Below are 21,024 nucleotides of genomic sequence, written 5' to 3' on the forward strand. Positions count from 1 at the left end.
TCGAGGGGTCCCCGGCGTACACAGTACATGCTGTTCTGGACTCTAGACGCCGGGCGAGGGGCCTGCAGTACCTCGTGGACTGGGAGGGGTATGGTCCGGAGGAGAGGTGCTGGGTACCGGTGGGGGACATCTTGGATCCGTCACTGTTGAGGGATTTTCATCGCCTCCATCCGGATCGCCTTGCGCCTCACCCTCCGGGTCGCCCTCGAGGTCGGCGCTGCGGGAGCCAAGCGTCAGGAGTTGGTACTGTCACAACTCCCACCGAAGGTGGCTCCTCTTCCTGTTCGGGCGGCGCTCGGCAGTCGTCGTCACCGGTCTACTAGCTGCTACTGATCCCTTTTCCCTTTTCTGTTGGTTTTGTCTTATTGGTTACACCTGTTTCTTGTTTAGGTTTTTAGTTGGGCTATTTAAGCCGGCAAGGCCCGCCTGCTCTTTATGCGGGCTTATTTTTTATTTATTATTTATTTTTCCTCTGTGTATGTTTGTGGTAGTGCGTTTCCCTTTGTTTGTCCTCCAGACTGGTTGGGTCCTGGTTTTGGGCCGGTCTTGTATGTGCGCCCGGTATTGGCGTATCTCTGTGCCAGAATATAACATTGTTCTGTACCTTCTGCTTCCTGACTCCGCACCCACTACGCCTAAGTGCGTTACACACCCCTTAACTTTTTCCACATTTTGTTGTGTTATTAAGTGAGATTAAAAGGGATTTCATTGTATTTATTTGTCAACGATCGACACAAAATGTCAAAGTGGAAGAAAAATTCTAACATTTGTAAAAGATTCATTAAAATAAAACACTGATATATCTTGATTAGATAAGTATTCAACCCCCTAAGTCAAAAACAAGTTACAATCACCTTTGGCAGCAATTACAGGTTTTATAAATAAGCATCAACCAGTGGATCTTACGAGTTGTATACAGAGATGACCAGTTTACTGAATAGTATAGAGTGCAGTGATGTGTCCTATAAGGAGCATTGGTGGCACCCTTACCTGCCGATCTATAAATTACGTCTCCGTAATCTAGCATGTGTAGGAAGGTCATCTGAATCAGGGTTAGTTTGCCAGCTGGAGTGAAAGAGGAGCGATTACGATAGAGGAAACCAAGTCTAGATTTAACTTTAGCCTGCAGCTTTGATATGTGCTGAGAGAAGGACAGTATACCGTCTAGCCATACTCCCAAGTACTTGTATGAGGTGTCTAACTCAAGCTCTAAACCCTCCGAGGTAGTAATCACACCTGTGGGGAGAGGGCATTATTTTACCAAACCACATTACTTTTGTTTTGGAAGTGTTCAGAACAAGGTTAAGGCAGAGAAAGCTTGTTGGACACTATAAGAAAGCTTTGTTGTAGAGCATTTAACACAAAATTCGGGGAGGGGCAAGCTGAGTATAAGACTGTATCATCTGCATATAAATGGATGAGAGCGCTTCCTACTGCCTGAGCTATGCTGTTGATGTAAATTGAGAAGAGAGTGGGGCCTATGATCGAGCCTTGGGGTACACCCTTTGTGACAGGCAATGGCTGAGAGAGCAGATGTTCTGACTTCATACACTGTACTCTTTGAGAGAGGTAGTTAGCAAACCAGGCCAAAGACCCCTCAGACACACCAATACTCCTTAGCCGGCCCACAAGAATAGAATGGTCTACCGTATCAAAAGCTTTGGCCAAGTCAATAAAAATAGCAGCAACATATTGCTTAGAGTTAAGGGCAATGGCGACATCATTGAGGACATTTAAGGTTGCAGTGACACATTCATAACCTGAGTGGAAACCAGATTGCATACCCAAGAGAATACTATAGACATCAAGAAAGCCAGTCAGTTGATTATTGACAAGTTTTCCAACACTTTTGATAAACGGGGCAAGATATAAATAGGCCTATAACAGTTAGTATCAGCTTGATCTCCCCTTTAAATAAAGGACAAACTGTGGCTGCCTTCCAAGCAATGGGAACCAGAAAGGAGAGACAGGTTAAAAAAGTTGTAGATAGGCTTGACGATGATAGGGGCAGCATCCTTAAAGAAGAAAGGTCTCTGCTGTTTGTTTTGTCTTTTGTCTTTCCCTTTCTCCCTTCAGGTCAAATTAATTAAATGCTGAACTCCACGCTTCGGGAGGAGTTTCATCCAAGGGGCTATTATTATCAACAATGGTGATTCCTCCCTTCCTTCCTTCTTCCTCTTACATGTGCAGGTTGGATACTATTTGTCGAACTGTCTACTGTTTGTGTCCCTGTGTGGACTGTGTTTGTGTGGACTGTGTTCCTGTGTGAACTTTGTTCCTGTGTGGACTGTGTTCCTGTGTGGACTGTGTTCATATGTGGAATGTGTTCCTGTGTGGACTGTGTTCCTGTGTGAACTTTGTTCCTGTGTGGACTGTGTTCCTATGTGGACTGTGTTCCTGTGTGGACTATTCCTGTGTGGATTGTGTTCCTGTATGGGCTGTGTTCATATGTGGAATGTGTTCCTGTGTGGACTGTGTTCCTGTGTGGACTGTTTTCCTGTGTTGACTGTGCTCCTGTGTGAACTTTGTTCCTGTGTGGACTGTGTTCATATGTGGAATGTGTTCCTGTGTGGACTGTGTTCCTGTGTGGACTGTTTTCCTGTGTTGACTGTGCTCCTGTGTGAACTTTGTTCCTGTGTGGACTGTGTTCCCTTGTGGACTGTGTTCCTGTGTGGACTATTCCTGTGTGGATTGTGTTCCTGTATGGGCTGTGTTCCTGTGTGGACTGTGTTCCCTTGTGGACTGTGTTCCTGTGTGAATTGTGCTCCTGTGTGGATTGTGCTCCTGTGTGGATTGTGTGTCTAATGTGTGAGCTGTGGTAAGATGTTCCTCTTGTAGGACAATACTGTACACGTTAATCTAATCTAAAATCAAATGAACATTGTAATTTAGTCAACTGATATTCATAAACCCTAAAATATTTATAATTCAACCAAATGAAAAATCCAAATAAAGACCGTCTCGATAATGTAACTAAATAACCTGACATTTATAAGGGCTATCAATGAGATCCATTCATTCCCTGACATTTAGCACAGACATGCTACCTCATCTTGCTTGTTTTGTGTCGTCGGCATCTTAACAGATTCAGGTCAGGTAAGAGGGTAATCATTCAAATGCTGCTTGCGTCAAAATAAAACTATATAGCAATATAAAGAGTGAATACAGTATTGATTTGAGTACAAAGGCACAGTTTGGTTTCACAGTATGGTTTCACAGTATGGTGTCACAGTCACTGTCACAGTCATACGCTGGACCTAGCTTTGTCCCATGGAATAAATGTTGTGGATCTTAATGTTTTTCCTCATAATCCTGACACTATCGGACCACCATTTTATTACGTTTGCAATTGCAACAAATAATCTGCTCAGACCCCAACCAAGGAACATCAAAAGTCGTGCTATAAATTCACAGACTACACAAAGATTCCTTGATGTCCTTCCAGATTCCCTCTGTCTACCCAAGGACGCCAGAGGACAAAAATCAGTTAACCACCTAACTGAGGAACTCAATTTAACCTTGCGCAATACCCTAGATGCAGTTGCACCCCTAAAAACTAAAAACATTTCTCATAAGAAACTAGCAGAAACTTCCAGAAAATTGGAACGGAAATGGCGCCACACCAAACTGGAAGTCTTCCGACTAGCTTGGAAAGACAGTACCGTGCAGTACCGAAGAGCCCTTACTGCTGCTCGATCATCCTATTTTTCTAACTTAATTGAGGAAAATAAGAACAATCCGAAATTCCTTTTTGATACTGTCGCAAAGCTAACTAAAAAGCAGCATTCCTCAACAGAGGATGACTTTCACTTTAGCAGTGATAAATTCATGAACTTCTTTGAGGAAAAGATTATGATTATTAGAAAGCAAATTACGGACTCCTCTTTAAATCTGCGTATTCCTTCAAAGCTCAGTTGTCCTGAGTCTGCACAACTCTCCCAGGACCTAGGATCAAGAGAGACGCTCAAGTGTTTTAGTAATATATCTCTTGACACAATGATGAAAATAATAATGGCCTCTAAACCTTCAAGCTGCATACTGGACCCTATTCCAACTAAACTACTGAAAGAGCTGCTTCCTGTGCTTGGCCCTCCTATGTTGAACATAATAAACGGCTCTCTATCCACCGGATGTGTACCAAACTCACTAAAAGTGGCAGTAATAAAGCCTCTCTTGAAAAAGCCAAACCTTGATCCAGAAAATATAAAAAACTATCGGCCTATATCGAATCTTCCATTCCTCTCAAAAATGTTAGAAAAGGCTGTTGCACAGCAACTTACTGCCTTCCTGAAGACAAACAATGTATACGAAATGCTTCAGTCTGGTTTTAGACCCCATCATAGCACTGAGACGGCACTTGGAAGGTGGTAAATTACATTTTATTGGCATCGGACCGAGGCTCTTCATCTGTCCTCGTGCTCCTAGACCTATGTGCTGCTTTTGATACCATCGATCACCACATTCTTTTGGAGAGATTGGAAACCCAAATTGGTCTACACGGACAAGTTCTGACCTGGTTTAGATCTTATCTGTCGGAAAGATATCAGTTTGTCTCTGTGAATGGTTTGTCCTCTGACAAATCAACTGTAAATTTCGGTGTTCCTCAAGGTTCCGTTTTAGGACCACTATTGTTTTCACTATATATTTTACCTCTTGGGGATGTTATTCGAAAACATAATGTTAACTTTCACTGCTATGCGGATGACACACAGCTGTACATTTCAATGAAACATGGTGAAGCCCCAAAATTGCCCTTGCTAGAAGCATGTGTTTCAGACATAAGGAAGTGGATGGCTGCAAACTTTCTACTTTTAAACTCGGACAAAACAGAGATGCTTGTTCTAGGTCCCAAGAAACAAAGAGATCTTCTGTTGAATCTGACAATTAATCTTAATGGTTGTACAGTCGTCTCAAATAAAACTGACCTCGGCGTTACTCTGGACCCTGATCTCTCTTTTGAAGAACATATCAAGACCATTTCAAGGACAGCTTTTTTCCATCTACGTAACATTGCAAAAATCAGAAACTTTCTGTCCAAAAATGATGCAGAAAAATTCATCCATGCTTTTGTCACTTCTAGGTTAGACTACTGCAATGCTCTACTTTCCGGCTACCCGGATAAAGCACTAAATAAACTTCAGTTGGTGCTAAATACGGCTGCTAGAATCCTGACTAGATCCAACATTTTTTATCATATTACTCCAGTGCTAGCCTCTCTACACTTGCTTCCTGTCAAAGCAAAGGCTGATTTCAAGGTTTTACTGCTAACCTACAAAGCATTACATGGGCTTGCTCCTACCTTTCTCTCTGATTTGGTCCTGCCGTACATACCTACACGTACACTACGGTCACAAGATGCAGGCCTCCTAATTGTCCCTAGAATTTCTAAGCAAACAGCTGAAGGCAGGGCTTTCTCCTATAGAGCTCCATTTTTATGGAACGGTCTGCCTACCCATGTCAGAGACGCAAACTCGGTCTCAACCTTTAAGTCTTTACTGAAGACTCATCTCTTCAGTGGGTCATATGATTGAGTGTAGTCTGGCCCAGGAGTGGGAAGGTGAACGGAAAGGCTCTGGAGCAACGAACCGCCCTTGCTGTCTCTGCCTGGCCGGTTCCCCTCTTTCCACTGGGATTCTCTGCCTCTAACCCTATTACAGGGGCTGAGTCACTGGCTTACTGGGGCTCTCTCATGCCGTCCCTGGAAGGGGTGCGTCACCTGAGTGGGTTGATTCACTGATGTGGTCATCCTGTCTGGGTTGGCGCCCCCCCCTTGGGTTGTGCCATGGCGGAGATCTTTGTGGGCTATACTCGGCCCTGTCTCAGGATGGTAAGTTGGTGGTTGAAGATATCCCTCTAGTGGTGTGGGGGCTGTGCTTTGGCAAAGTGGGTGGGGTTATATCCTTCCTGTTTGGCCCTGTCCGGGGGTGTCCTCGGATGGGTCCACAGTGTCTCCTGACCCCTCCTGTCTCAGGCTCCAGTATTTATGCTGCAGTAGTTTATGTGTCGGGGGGCTAGGGTCAGTTTGTTATATCTGGAGTACTTCTCCTGTCCTGTTCGGTGTCCTGTGTGAATCTGAGTGTGCGTTCTCTAATTCTCTCCTTCTCTCTTTCTTTCTCTCTCTCGGAGGACCTGAGCCCTAGGACCATGGCCCAGGATTACCTGACATGATGACTCCTTGCTGTCCCCAGTCCACCTGGCCGTGCTGCTGCTCCAGCTTCAACTGTTCTGCCTTCTTATTATTCGAACATGCTGGTCATTTATGAACATTTGAACATCTTGGCCATGTTCTGTTATAATCTCCACCCGGCACAGCCAGAAGAGGACTGGCCACCCCACATATGCTCTCTCTAATTCTTTCTTTTTTTCTCTCTCTCGGAGGACCTGAGCCCTAGGACCATGCCCCAGGAATACCTGACATGATGACTCCTTGCTGTCCCCAGTCCATCTGACCGTGCTGCTGCTCCAGTTTCAACTGTTCTGCCTTATTATTATATGACCATGCTGGTCATTTATGAACATTTGAACATCTTGGCCATGTTCTGTTATAATCTCCACCCGGCACAGCCAGAAGAGGACTGGCCACCCCACATAGCCTGGTTCCTCTCTAGGTTTCTTCCTAGGTTTTGGCCTTTCTAGGGAGCCACCGTGCTTCTACACCTGCAGTGCTTGCTGTTTGGGGTTTTAGGCTGGGTTTCTGTACAGCACTTTGAGATATCAGCTGATGTACGAAGGGCTATATAAATACATTTGATTTGATTTGATTTGGTTCCATATTATGGTTTCACAGTATGGTTGCACAGTATGGTTTCACAGTATGGTTGCACATTATGGTTTCACAGTATGGTTGCACATTATGGTTTCACAGTATGGTTGCACAGTATGGTTGACAGTATGGTTTCACAGTATAGTTTCACAGTATGGTTGCACAGTATGGTTTCAAACGTAAATAACTTTTCTAGTTTAATAAAGGTATATTTTCCTTTTTTTTAAATTCCAATCCAAATTCATGCAGGTCGTGAAGCAACTGAGTGAAAGGGAGGGAATTATATTTGGATTTCTATGGTTTTCTATAACATGTAAAAGCTGCCAATTTCATTTATGTCAAGACTGGAGTTCAACTTTGAATCCCTGACAACCTAATAGAAAGCCAGTGATCGGCAGTATGTATACAGAGAGCCCAACGACAGGGAATGTGTGGAGAATATTCTAGAAGTTAATCAACATAAATTTATCAGAAAGAAAATAAACCTTTTCAGTGTATTCTCAATATATTCGTAACGGCTTTCTTCCTGGGAAAGAGAGGACCAAAGCGCAGCGTGGTGAGTGTTCATCTTCTTTAATAATAAATCCCAACTGAACACTTCAAATTACAAAACAACAAATGTGAAAACTGAAAACAGTCCTATCTGGTGCATAGACACAAAGACAGGAAACAATCATCCACAAACCCCAACACAAAACAAGCTACCTAAATGTGGTTCCCAATCAGAGACAATGACGAACACCTGCCTCTGACTGAAAACCATATCAGGCCACACACAGAAACAGACAAACTAGACTCACAACATAGAATGCCCACCCAGCTCACGTCCTGACCAACACTAAAACAAGGAAAACACACAAGAACTATGGTCAGAATGTGACAGTACCCCCCCCCCCCCCCCCAAGGTGCGGACTCCGACCACACAACCTAAACCTATAGGGGAGGGTCTGGGTGGGCATCTGTCTGCGGTGGCGGCTCTGGCGCTGGACGTGGACCCCACTCCATCATTGTCTTAGTCCACCTCCTTAGAGTCCTTTGAGTGGCGACCCTCGCCGCCGACCTTGGCCTAGGAACCCTAACAAAGGGCCCCACTGGACTGAAGGGCAGCTCCGGACTGAGGGGCATCTCAGGACTGAGGGGCAGCTCAGGACTGAGGGGTAGCTCAGGACTGAGGGATAGCTCAGGCCTGAGGGGTAGCTCAGGCTGGTTGACGGCTCTGGCGGCTCCTAGCTGACTGACGGCTCTGGTGGCTCCTGGCTGACTGACGGCTCTGGCGGCTCCTGGCTGAATGGCGGCTCTGGCGGATCCTGGCTGACTGGCGGCTCTGGCGGATCCTGGCTGACTGGCGGCTCTGGCGGATCCTGGCTGACTGGCGGCTCTGGCGGATCCTGGCTGACTGGCGACTCTGGAAGATCCTGGCTGACTGGCGGCTCTGGAAGATCCTGGCTGACTGGCGGCTCTGGAAGATCCTGGCTGACTGGCGGCTCTGGAAGATCCTGGCGTCTCTGGAAGATCCTGGCTGACTGGCGGCACTGGAGGATCCTGGCTGACAGGCGGCTCTGGCGGCTCCATTCTGACTGGCGGCTCTGGCGGCTCCATGCAGACTGGCGGCTCTGGCGGCTCCATGCTGACTGGCGGCTCTGGCGGCTCCATGCTGTACAAAGGCACAGTTTGGTTTCACAGTATGGTTTCACAGTATGGTGTCACAGTCACTGTCACAGTCATACGCTGGACCTAGCTTTGTCCCATGGAATAAATGTTGTGGATCTTAATGTTTTTCCTCATAATCCTGACACTATCGGACCACCATTTTATTACGTTTGCAATTGCAACAAATAATCTGCTCAGACCCCAACCAAGGAACATCAAAAGTCGTGCTATAAATTCACAGACTACACAAAGATTCCTTGATGTCCTTCCAGATTCCCTCTGTCTACCCAAGGACGCCAGAGGACAAAAATCAGTTAACCACCTAACTGAGGAACTCAATTTAACCTTGCGCAATACCCTAGATGCAGTTGCACCCCTAAAAACTAAAAACATTTCTCATAAGAAACTAGCAGAAACTTCCAGAAAATTGGAACGGAAATGGCGCCACACCAAACTGGAAGTCTTCCGACTAGCTTGGAAAGACAGTACCGTGCAGTACCGAAGAGCCCTTACTGCTGCTCGATCATCCTATTTTTCTAACTTAATTGAGGAAAATAAGAACAATCCGAAATTCCTTTTTGATACTGTCGCAAAGCTAACTAAAAAGCAGCATTCCCCAACAGAGGATGACTTTCACTTTAGCAGTGATAAATTCATGAACTTCTTTGAGGAAAAGATTATGATTATTAGAAAGCAAATTACGGACTCCTCTTTAAATCTGCATATTCCTTCAAAGCTCAGTTGTCCTGAGTCTGCACAACTCTCCCAGGACCTAGGATCAAGAGAGACGCTCAAGTGTTTTAGTAATATATCTCTTGACACAATGATGAAAATAATAATGGCCTCTAAACCTTCAAGCTGCATACTGGACCCTATTCCAACTAAACTACTGAAAGAGCTGCTTCCTGTGCTTGGCCCTCCTATGTTGAACATAATAAATGGCTCTCTATCCACCGGATGTGTACCAAACTCACTAAAAGTGGCAGTAATAAAGCCTCTCTTGAAAAAGCCAAACCTTGATCCAGAAAATATAAAAAACTATCGGCCTATATCGAATCTTCCATTCCTCTCAAAAATGTTAGAAAAGGCTGTTGCACAGCAACTTACTGCCTTCCTGAAGACAAACAATGTATACGAAATGCTTCAGTCTGGTTTTAGACCCCATCATAGCACTGAGACGGCACTTGGAAGGTGGTAAATTACATTTTATTGGCATCGGACCGAGGCTCTTCATCTGTCCTCGTGCTCCTAGACCTATGTGCTGCTTTTGATACCATCGATCACCACATTCTTTTGGAGAGATTGGAAACCCAAATTGGTCTACACGGACAAGTTCTGACCTGGTTTAGATCTTATCTGTCGGAAAGATATCAGTTTGTCTCTGTGAATGGTTTGTCCTCTGACAAATCAACTGTAAATTTCGGTGTTCCTCAAGGTTCCGTTTTAGGACCACTATTGTTTTCACTATATATTTTACCTCTTGGGGATGTTATTCGAAAACATAATGTTAACTTTCACTGCTATGCGGATGACACACAGCTGTACATTTCAATGAAACATGGTGAAGCCCCAAAATTGCCCTTGCTAGAAGCATGTGTTTCAGACATAAGGAAGTGGATGGCTGCAAACTTTCTACTTTTAAACTCGGACAAAACAGAGATGCTTGTTCTAGGTCCCAAGAAACAAAGAGATCTTCTGTTGAATCTGACAATTAATCTTAATGGTTGTACAGTCGTCTCAATAAAACTGACCTCGGCGTTACTCTGGACCCTGATCTCTCTTTTGAAGAACATATCAAGACCATTTCAAGGACAGCTTTTTTCCATCTACGTAACATTGCAAAAATCAGAAACTTTCTGTCCAAAAATGATGCAGAAAAATTCATCCATGCTTTTGTCACTTCTAGGTTAGACTACTGCAATGCTCTACTTTCCGGCTACCCGGATAAAGCACTAAATAAACTTCAGTTGGTGCTAAATACGGCTGCTAGAATCCTGACTAGATCCAACATTTTTTATCATATTACTCCAGTGCTAGCCTCTCTACACTTGCTTCCTGTCAAAGCAAAGGCTGATTTCAAGGTTTTACTGCTAACCTACAAAGCATTACATGGGCTTGCTCCTACCTTTCTCTCTGATTTGGTCCTGCCGTACATACCTACACGTACACTACGGTCACAAGATGCAGGCCTCCTAATTGTCCCTAGAATTTTTAAGCAAACAGCTGAAGGCAGGGCTTTCTCCTATAGAGCTCCATTTTTATGGAACGGTCTGCCTACCCATGTCAGAGACGCAAACTCGGTCTCAACCTTTAAGTCTTTACTGAAGACTCATCTCTTCAGTGGGTCATATGATTGAGTGTAGTCTGGCCCAGGAGTGGGAAGGTGAACGGAAAGGCTCTGGAGCAACGAACCGCCCTTGCTGTCTCTGCCTGGCCGGTTCCCCTCTTTCCACTGGGATTCTCTGCCTCTAACCCTATTACAGGGGCTGAGTCACTGGCTTACTGGGGCTCTCTCATGCCGTCCCTGGAAGGGGTGCGTCACCTGAGTGGGTTGATTCACTGATGTGGTCATCCTGTCTGGGTTGGCGCCCCCCCCTTGGGTTGTGCCATGGCGGAGATCTTTGTGGGCTATACTCGGCCCTGTCTCAGGATGGTAAGTTGGTGGTTGAAGATATCCCTCTAGTGGTGTGGGGGCTGTGCTTTGGCAAAGTGGGTGGGGTTATATCCTTCCTGTTTGGCCCTGTCCGGGGGTGTCCTCGGATGGGTCCACAGTGTCTCCTGACCCCTCCTGTCTCAGGCTCCAGTATTTATGCTGCAGTAGTTTATGTGTCGGGGGGCTAGGGTCAGTTTGTTATATCTGGAGTACTTCTCCTGTCCTGTTCGGTGTCCTGTGTGAATCTGAGTGTGCGTTCTCTAATTCTCTCCTTCTCTCTTTCTTTCTCTCTCTCGGAGGACCTGAGCCCTAGGACCATGGCCCAGGATTACCTGACATGATGACTCCTTGCTGTCCCCAGTCCACCTGGCCGTGCTGCTGCTCCAGCTTCAACTGTTCTGCCTTCTTATTATTCGAACATGCTGGTCATTTATGAACATTTGAACATCTTGGCCATGTTCTGTTATAATCTCCACCCGGCACAGCCAGAAGAGGACTGGCCACCCCACATATGCTCTCTCTAATTCTTTCTTTTTTTCTCTCTCTCGGAGGACCTGAGCCCTAGGACCATGCCCCAGGAATACCTGACATGATGACTCCTTGCTGTCCCCAGTCCATCTGACCGTGCTGCTGCTCCAGTTTCAACTGTTCTGCCTTATTATTATATGACCATGCTGGTCATTTATGAACATTTGAACATCTTGGCCATGTTCTGTTATAATCTCCACCCGGCACAGCCAGAAGAGGACTGGCCACCCCACATAGCCTGGTTCCTCTCTAGGTTTCTTCCTAGGTTTTGGCCTTTCTAGGGAGCCACCGTGCTTCTACACCTGCAGTGCTTGCTGTTTGGGGTTTTAGGCTGGGTTTCTGTACAGCACTTTGAGATATCAGCTGATGTACGAAGGGCTATATAAATACATTTGATTTGATTTGATTTGGTTGCATATTATGGTTTCACAGTATGGTTGCACAGTATGGTTTCACAGTATGGTTGCACATTATGGTTTCACAGTATGGTTGCACATTATGGTTTCACAGTATGGTTGCACAGTATGGTTGACAGTATGGTTTCACAGTATAGTTTCACAGTATGGTTGCACAGTATGGTTTCAAACGTAAATAACTTTTCTAGTTTAATAAAGGTATATTTTCCTTTTTTTTAAATTCCAATCCAAATTCATGCAGGTCGTGAAGCAACTGAGTGAAAGGGAGGGAATTATATTTGGATTTCTATGGTTTTCTATAACATGTAAAAGCTGCCAATTTCATTTATGTCAAGACTGGAGTTCAACTTTGAATCCCTGACAACCTAATAGAAAGCCAGTGATCGGCAGTATGTATACAGAGAGCCCAACGACAGGGAATGTGTGGAGAATATTCTAGAAGTTAATCAACATAAATTTATCAGAAAGAAAATAAACCTTTTCAGTGTATTCTCAATATATTCGTAACGGCTTTCTTCCTGGGAAAGAGAGGACCAAAGCGCAGCGTGGTGAGTGTTCATCTTCTTTAATAATAAATCCCAACTGAACACTTCAAATTACAAAACAACAAATGTGAAAACTGAAAACAGTCCTATCTGGTGCATAGACACAAAGACAGGAAACAATCATCCACAAACCCCAACACAAAACAAGCTACCTAAATGTGGTTCCCAATCAGAGACAATGACGAACACCTGCCTCTGACTGAAAACCATATCAGGCCACACACAGAAACAGACAAACTAGACTCACAACATAGAATGCCCACCCAGCTCACGTCCTGACCAACACTAAAACAAGGAAAACACACAAGAACTATGGTCAGAATGTGACAGTACCCCCCCCCCCCCCCCAAGGTGCGGACTCCGACCACACAACCTAAACCTATAGGGGAGGGTCTGGGTGGGCATCTGTCTGCGGTGGCGGCTCTGGCGCTGGACGTGGACCCCACTCCATCATTGTCTTAGTCCACCTCCTTAGAGTCCTTTGAGTGGCGACCCTCGCCGCCGACCTTGGCCTAGGAACCCTAACAAAGGGCCCCACTGGACTGAAGGGCAGCTCCGGACTGAGGGGCATCTCAGGACTGAGGGGCAGCTCAGGACTGAGGGGTAGCTCAGGACTGAGGGATAGCTCAGGCCTGAGGGGTAGCTCAGGCTGGTTGACGGCTCTGGCGGCTCCTAGCTGACTGACGGCTCTGGTGGCTCCTGGCTGACTGACGGCTCTGGCGGCTCCTGGCTGAATGGCGGCTCTGGCGGATCCTGGCTGACTGGCGGCTCTGGCGGATCCTGGCTGACTGGCGGCTCTGGCGGATCCTGGCTGACTGGCGGCTCTGGCGGATCCTGGCTGACTGGCGACTCTGGAAGATCCTGGCTGACTGGCGGCTCTGGAAGATCCTGGCTGACTGGCGGCTCTGGAAGATCCTGGCTGACTGGCGGCTCTGGAAGATCCTGGCGTCTCTGGAAGATCCTGGCTGACTGGCGGCACTGGAGGATCCTGGCTGACAGGCGGCTCTGGCGGCTCCATTCTGACTGGCGGCTCTGGCGGCTCCATGCAGACTGGCGGCTCTGGCGGCTCCATGCTGACTGGCGGCTCTGGCGGCTCCATGCTGTACAAAGGCACAGTTTGGTTTCACAGTATGGTTTCACAGTATGGTGTCACAGTCACTGTCACAGTCATACGCTGGACCTAGCTTTGTCCCATGGAATAAATGTTGTGGATCTTAATGTTTTTCCTCATAATCCTGACACTATCGGACCACCATTTTATTACGTTTGCAATTGCAACAAATAATCTGCTCAGACCCCAACCAAGGAACATCAAAAGTCGTGCTATAAATTCACAGACTACACAAAGATTCCTTGATGTCCTTCCAGATTCCCTCTGTCTACCCAAGGACGCCAGAGGACAAAAATCAGTTAACCACCTAACTGAGGAACTCAATTTAACCTTGCGCAATACCCTAGATGCAGTTGCACCCCTAAAAACTAAAAACATTTCTCATAAGAAACTAGCAGAAACTTCCAGAAAATTGGAACGGAAATGGCGCCACACCAAACTGGAAGTCTTCCGACTAGCTTGGAAAGACAGTACCGTGCAGTACCGAAGAGCCCTTACTGCTGCTCGATCATCCTATTTTTCTAACTTAATTGAGGAAAATAAGAACAATCCGAAATTCCTTTTTGATACTGTCGCAAAGCTAACTAAAAAGCAGCATTCCCCAACAGAGGATGACTTTCACTTTAGCAGTGATAAATTCATGAACTTCTTTGAGGAAAAGATTATGATTATTAGAAAGCAAATTACGGACTCCTCTTTAAATCTGCATATTCCTTCAAAGCTCAGTTGTCCTGAGTCTGCACAACTCTCCCAGGACCTAGGATCAAGAGAGACGCTCAAGTGTTTTAGTAATATATCTCTTGACACAATGATGAAAATAATAATGGCCTCTAAACCTTCAAGCTGCATACTGGACCCTATTCCAACTAAACTACTGAAAGAGCTGCTTCCTGTGCTTGGCCCTCCTATGTTGAACATAATAAATGGCTCTCTATCCACCGGATGTGTACCAAACTCACTAAAAGTGGCAGTAATAAAGCCTCTCTTGAAAAAGCCAAACCTTGATCCAGAAAATATAAAAAACTATCGGCCTATATCGAATCTTCCATTCCTCTCAAAAATGTTAGAAAAGGCTGTTGCACAGCAACTTACTGCCTTCCTGAAGACAAACAATGTATACGAAATGCTTCAGTCTGGTTTTAGACCCCATCATAGCACTGAGACGGCACTTGGAAGGTGGTAAATTACATTTTATTGGCATCGGACCGAGGCTCTTCATCTGTCCTCGTGCTCCTAGACCTATGTGCTGCTTTTGATACCATCGATCACCACATTCTTTTGGAGAGATTGGAAACCCAAATTGGTCTACACGGACAAGTTCTGACCTGGTTTAGATCTTATCTGTCGGAAAGATATCAGTTTGTCTCTGTGAATGGTTTGTCCTCTGACAAATCAACTGTAAATTTCGGTGTTCCTCAAGGTTCCGTTTTAGGACCACTATTGTTTTCACTATATATTTTACCTCTTGGGGATGTTATTCGAAAACATAATGTTAACTTTCACTGCTATGCGGATGACACACAGCTGTACATTTCAATGAAACATGGTGAAGCCCCAAAATTGCCCTTGCTAGAAGCATGTGTTTCAGACATAAGGAAGTGGATGGCTGCAAACTTTCTACTTTTAAACTCGGACAAAACAGAGATGCTTGTTCTAGGTCCCAAGAAACAAAGAGATCTTCTGTTGAATCTGACAATTAATCTTAATGGTTGTACAGTCGTCTCAATAAAACTGACCTCGGCGTTACTCTGGACCCTGATCTCTCTTTTGAAGAACATATCAAGACCATTTCAAGGACAGCTTTTTTCCATCTACGTAACATTGCAAAAATCAGAAACTTTCTGTCCAAAAATGATGCAGAAAAATTCATCCATGCTTTTGTCACTTCTAGGTTAGACTACTGCAATGCTCTACTTTCCGGCTACCCGGATAAAGCACTAAATAAACTTCAGTTGGTGCTAAATACGGCTGCTAGAATCCTGACTAGATCCAACATTTTTTATCATATTACTCCAGTGCTAGCCTCTCTACACTTGCTTCCTGTCAAAGCAAAGGCTGATTTCAAGGTTTTACTGCTAACCTACAAAGCATTACATGGGCTTGCTCCTACCTTTCTCTCTGATTTGGTCCTGCCGTACATACCTACACGTACACTACGGTCACAAGATGCAGGCCTCCTAATTGTCCCTAGAATTTTTAAGCAAACAGCTGAAGGCAGGGCTTTCTCCTATAGAGCTCCATTTTTATGGAACGGTCTGCCTACCCATGTCAGAGACGCAAACTCGGTCTCAACCTTTAAGTCTTTACTGAAGACTCATCTCTTCAGTGGGTCATATGATTGAGTGTAGTCTGGCCCAGGAGTGGGAAGGTGAACGGAAAGGCTCTGGAGCAACGAACCGCCCTTGCTGTCTCTGCCTGGCCGGTTCCCCTCTTTCCACTGGGATTCTCTGCCTCTAACCCTATTACAGGGGCTGAGTCACTGGCTTACTGGGGCTCTCTCATGCCGTCCCTGGAAGGGGTGCGTCACCTGAGTGGGTTGATTCACTGATGTGGTCATCCTGTCTGGGTTGGCGCCCCCCCCTTGGGTTGTGCCATGGCGGAGATCTTTGTGGGCTATACTCGGCCCTGTCTCAGGATGGTAAGTTGGTGGTTGAAGATATCCCTCTAGTGGTGTGGGGGCTGTGCTTTGGCAAAGTGGGTGGGGTTATATCCTTCCTGTTTGGCCCTGTCCGGGGGTGTCCTCGGATGGGTCCACAGTGTCTCCTGACCCCTCCTGTCTCAGGCTCCAGTATTTATGCTGCAGTAGTTTATGTGTCGGGGGGCTAGGGTCAGTTTGTTATATCTGGAGTACTTCTCCTGTCCTGTTCGGTGTCCTGTGTGAATCTGAGTGTGCGTTCTCTAATTCTCTCCTTCTCTCTTTCTTTCTCTCTCTCGGAGGACCTGAGCCCTAGGACCATGGCCCAGGATTACCTGACATGATGACTCCTTGCTGTCCCCAGTCCACCTGGCCGTGCTGCTGCTCCAGCTTCAACTGTTCTGCCTTCTTATTATTCGAACATGCTGGTCATTTATGAACATTTGAACATCTTGGCCATGTTCTGTTATAATCTCCACCCGGCACAGCCAGAAGAGGACTGGCCACCCCACATATGCTCTCTCTAATTCTCTCTTTTTTTCTCTCTCTTGGAGGACCTGAGCCCTAGGACCATGGCCCAGGATTACCTGACATGATGACTCCTTGCTGTCCCCAGTCCATCTGACCGTGCTGCTGCTCCAGTTTCAACTGTTCTGCCTTATTATTATATGACCATGCTGGTCATTTATGAACATTTGAACATCTTGGCCATGTTCTGTTATAATCTCCACCCGGCACAGCCAGAAGAGGACTGGCCACCCCACATAGCCTGGTTCCTCTCTAGGTTTCTTCCTAGGTTTTGGCCTTTCTAGGGAGCCACCGTGCTTCTACACCTGCAGTGCTTGCTGTTTGGGGTTTTAGGCTGGGTTTCTGTACAGCACTTTGAGATATCAGCTGATGTACGAAGGGCTATATAAATACATTTGATTTGATTTGATTTGGTTGCATATTATGGTTTCACAGTATGGTTGCACAGTATGGTTTCACAGTATGGTTGCACATTATGGTTTCACAGTATGGTTGCACATTATGGTTTCACAGTATGGTTGCACAGTATGGTTGACAGTATGGTTTCACAGTATAGTTTCACAGTATGGTTGCACAGTATGGTTTCAAACGTAAATAACTTTTCTAGTTTAATAAAGGTATATTTTCCTTTTTTAAAAATTCCAATCCAAATTCATGCAGGTCGTGAAGCAACTGAGTGAAAGGGAGGGAATTATATTTGGATTTCTATGGTTTTCTATAACATGTAAAAGCTGCCAATTTCATTTATGTCAAGACTGGAGTTCAACTTTGAATCCCTGACAACCTAATAGAAAGCCAGTGATCGGCAGTATGTATACAGAGAGCCCAACGACAGGGAATGTGTGGAGAATATTCTAGAAGTTAATCAACATAAATTTATCAGAAAGAAAATAAACCTTTTCAGTGTATTCTCAATATATTCGTAACGGCTTTCTTCCTGGGAAAGAGAGGACCAAAGCGCAGCGTGGTGAGTGTTCATCTTCTTTAATAATAAATCCCAACTGAACACTTCAAATTACAAAACAACAAATGTGAAAACTGAAAACAGTCCTATCTGGTGCATAGACACAAAGACAGGAAACAATCATCCACAAACCCCAACACAAAACAAGCTACCTAAATGTGGTTCCCAATCAGAGACAATGACGAACACCTGCCTCTGACTGAAAACCATATCAGGCCACACACAGAAACAGACAAACTAGACTCACAACATAGAATGCCCACCCAGCTCACGTCCTGACCAACACTAAAACAAGGAAAACACACAAGAACTATGGTCAGAACGTGACAGTACCCCCCCCCCCCCCCCCCCCAAGGTGCGGACTCCGACCACACAACCTAAACCTATAGGGGAGGGTCTGGGTGGGCATCTGTCTGCGGTGGCGGCTCTGGCGCTGGACGTGGACCCCACTCCATCATTGTCTTAGTCCACCTCCTTAGAGTCCTTTGAGTGGCGACCCTCGCCGCCGACCTTGGCCTAGGAACCCTAACAAAGGGCCCCACTGGACTGAAGGGCAGCTCCGGACTGAGGGGCATCTCAGGACTGAGGGGTAGCTCAGGACTGAGGGGTAGCTCAGGACTGAGGGATAGCTCAGGCCTGAGGGGTAGCTCAGGCTGGTTGACGGCTCTGGCGGCTCCTAGCTGACTGACGGCTCTGGCGGCTTCTGGCTGACTGACGGCTCTGGCGGCTCCTGGCTGAATGGCGGCTCTGGCGGATCCTGGCTGACTGGCGGCTCTGGCGGATCCTGGCTGACTGGCGGCTCTGGCGGATCCTGGCTGACTGGCGACTCTGGAAGATCCTGGCTGACTGGCGGCTCTGGAAGATCCTGGCTGACTGGCGGCTCTGGAAGATCCTGGCGTCTCTGGAAGATCCTGGCTGACTGGCGGCACTGGAGGATCCTGGCTGACAGGCGGCTCTGGCGGCTCCATTCTGACTGGCGGCTCTGGCGGCTCCATGCAGACTGGCGGCTCTGGCGGCTCCATGCTGACTGGCGGCTCTGGCGGCTCCATGCTGACTGGCGGCTCTGGCGGCTCCATGCTGACTGGCGGCTCTGGCGGCGCTGGACAGACGGGAGACTCTAGCAGCTCTGGACAGACGGGAGAATCCGACGGCGCTGGAGAGATGGGAGACTCTAGCAGCTCTGGACAGACGGGAGACTCTAGCAGCTCTGGAAAGACAGGAGAATCCGACGGCGCTGGAGAGACGGGAGACTCTAGCAGCCCTCGACAGAGGGGCTCTGGCGCCTCTGGACTGAGGGGCGGAAGCTCTGGCAGCGCCGGACAGGCGGGAGCACCTGTATTGATGGGACGGAGAGACAGCCTGGTGCGGGGTGCCGGCACTGGTGGTACCGGGCTGGGGATACGCACCTCAGGGCGAATGCCATGCATACTACACCAAAACAACAGCTCTCTCTCTACTCTGTCCACTACCTCCTCAACATTCCCAGACACACACCTCAACTTCGCCGACTGCTCTGATTCCATCCATGGCTCCTTACGGTAAACAGGGGGAGTTGGCTCAACTCCTGACTTTGCCACACTCTCCCTGTGCCCCCCCCAAGATATTTTTGGGGCTGCCTCTCGGGCTTCCTACCACGCCGCCGTGCTCGCTTCGCCAACTTCATTCTCCTGTAACCTTCCTCGCACTGCTCCATCGAATCCCAGGCAGGCTCCGGCACTCTCCCTGGGTCAACCGCCCACCTGTCTATCTCTTCCCAAGTTGTATAGTCCAGAATCTGCTCCCATGTCCCGAAATCCTGACATCGCTGCCTCTCCTGCTCCCCGTAATGCCGCCTCTCTGCTTTCGCTGCCTCCAACTCTGCTTTGGGGTGGCGATATTCCCCTGGCTCTGCCCAGGGTCCTTTTCCGTCCAACTCGTCCTCCCATGTCCATGAGTCTTGTGATGCTGGCTACTTCTCCTGCTGCCGCTGCCTGTTACCACGCTGCTTGATCCTGTTGTGGTGGGTGATTCTGTAACGGCTTTCTTCCTGGGAAAGAGCGCAGCGTGGTGAGTGTTCATCTTCTTTAATAATAAATCCCAACTGAACACTTCAAATTACAAAACAACAAATGGGAAAACCGAAACCAGTCCTATCTGGTGCATAGACACAAAGACAGGAAACAATCACCCACAAACACAAACACCAACACAAAACAAGCTACCTAAATATGGTTCCCAATCATAAACAATGACTAACATGTGTCTCTGATTGAGAACCATATCAGGCCACACACAGAAACAGACAAACTAGACACACAACATAGAATGCCCACCCAGCTCACGTCCTGACCAACACTAAAACAAGGAAAACACACACTAACTATGGTCAGAACGTGACAGCAGTGCAGCCATATGGACCCCAAATGATAATAGGCATTCATTGTATGGCAGCTATGGGCAGAGAAATATATGGGCTACAGAAGAGAGGCAGATCTTTCCAGAGTAACCTCAGATGTACTCCAAGTTTTGTGAGAAGAGAGATACGACTCCAATCAGTAATGAGGCAAGCTAAGGAGAAGACAATTGTGTTGGCGAGGTTGGCAGTGCCCGTGCTGTGTGGCATGTGACAATGCCATGAATGCCATTATCACAGCACAAAGACCAAACGTTATTTCCTCTATCAACTGATATCAAACCCCTTCAGTTCAAATATGTTCCTATGAATGAATTTGTATTTCATATTACATTCTGTCTCAATGAGTTTTTGAGAGAGCGTGAAAGGTAACTTCTCTCATTAAATTCCCTACGTTTGATGTTTGATACCCAGACTTAGTTGAGCTGAAGTTGAATTTGGAATTGATAGAATAGGAGGTGGGGAATCCTTTTTAATCCAATTAAAAAACATGTTTTGAAGGTTTTATCTCACAGGATATACTGTACAGTAAGTTGCCCTGTGAATACCCTCAAGATTCTTATTTCCTTACGTCAAGAACTCTCATTTACCTGTTTACACTGCCTGAAGGAGAAACCTGAAACATGTTGCATCCACACCACTTTCATTGTTTGTTTCTGTGGCTTGAATAACAGGTATGTTGACTACTTTAATCATTCATAGCTCTGGTTACCACACATAATCTTTATGACACTTTCTGGTCTCACTTTACTCCATGTCACCTCCAATGTTCCTATTTTCCTAACAAGTTATACCTCGGAAAATGTCGAAACAAGGATAAGCGAAATAGTTACCCTTGC

The sequence above is a fragment of the Oncorhynchus kisutch genome, linkage group LG19 (genome assembly GCF_002021735.2).
Source record: "Oncorhynchus kisutch isolate 150728-3 linkage group LG19, Okis_V2, whole genome shotgun sequence".
In the NCBI taxonomy this organism is placed as follows: domain Eukaryota; kingdom Metazoa; phylum Chordata; class Actinopteri; order Salmoniformes; family Salmonidae; genus Oncorhynchus; species Oncorhynchus kisutch.